Source organism: Penaeus monodon, chromosome 19, assembly GCF_015228065.2.
Source record: "Penaeus monodon isolate SGIC_2016 chromosome 19, NSTDA_Pmon_1, whole genome shotgun sequence".
Classification (NCBI taxonomy): Eukaryota; Metazoa; Arthropoda; class Malacostraca; order Decapoda; family Penaeidae; genus Penaeus; species Penaeus monodon.
The window spans coordinates 6,025,169-6,025,788 of NC_051404.1; the positions used below are offsets into that span (position 1 = coordinate 6,025,169).

The following is a 620-nucleotide window of genomic DNA, read 5'->3' on the forward strand; positions in this document are numbered from 1 at the left end:
GAAGTACAGTAGTTGAGACCAGCAAGTAACAGGTTGGCTTAACCCGTTACTTTTACGGGCTCGCTGCCAGACGTACGACTCAACCAAACAACATTACTAACCAATTTAAGACATATTTCTGAACACAGGGCTGTGGCCACCGGACCAACGATTATGTACTATATACGGCTTGGGAGATGATAATGCATAGAGTAGTTTCTATAGGACTGACCAAAGAACGAAATAATGGTAATGTGGCACTGACCAGCCCTATATGATGCCAACTAGTTATTCTTATTTTAGGTCGTTATTTTTTACCGGTTGCATATATGAAATTCCAGTTTTGTTATATTTCAGGGTGCATGAGCTAGTTACACTGATCATACTCAAATGAAATCATGATTATGCCTTGTGGATTATATTAATAACAATGATAAGAAATATAAGTGTATTGTGTACCCTGGCAACACGAGCGAGAGAAAGTGAAACCACTTAATTCAGCTGAGATTTTACACATTAATTCGATCGTTCTCTTTACTTTTCGTTCACTGTTGTTTTCGATATTGCAGAAGAGAAGAAATGCGTTCAGACCTGAAACGAAGTCTTTGTTCATATAGTCATTTTCATTTATTTTCTGATTC

At 37.4% G+C, this 620-nt stretch overlaps 1 protein-coding gene across 1 annotated transcript in view; it reads left to right on the forward strand.

The window, feature by feature from the left end:
- Positions 1 to 620, forward strand: part of LOC119585025 (sal-like protein 3) — a 49,369-nt gene that overhangs the window by 45,353 nt on the left and 3,396 nt on the right. The window lies entirely within an intron of this gene.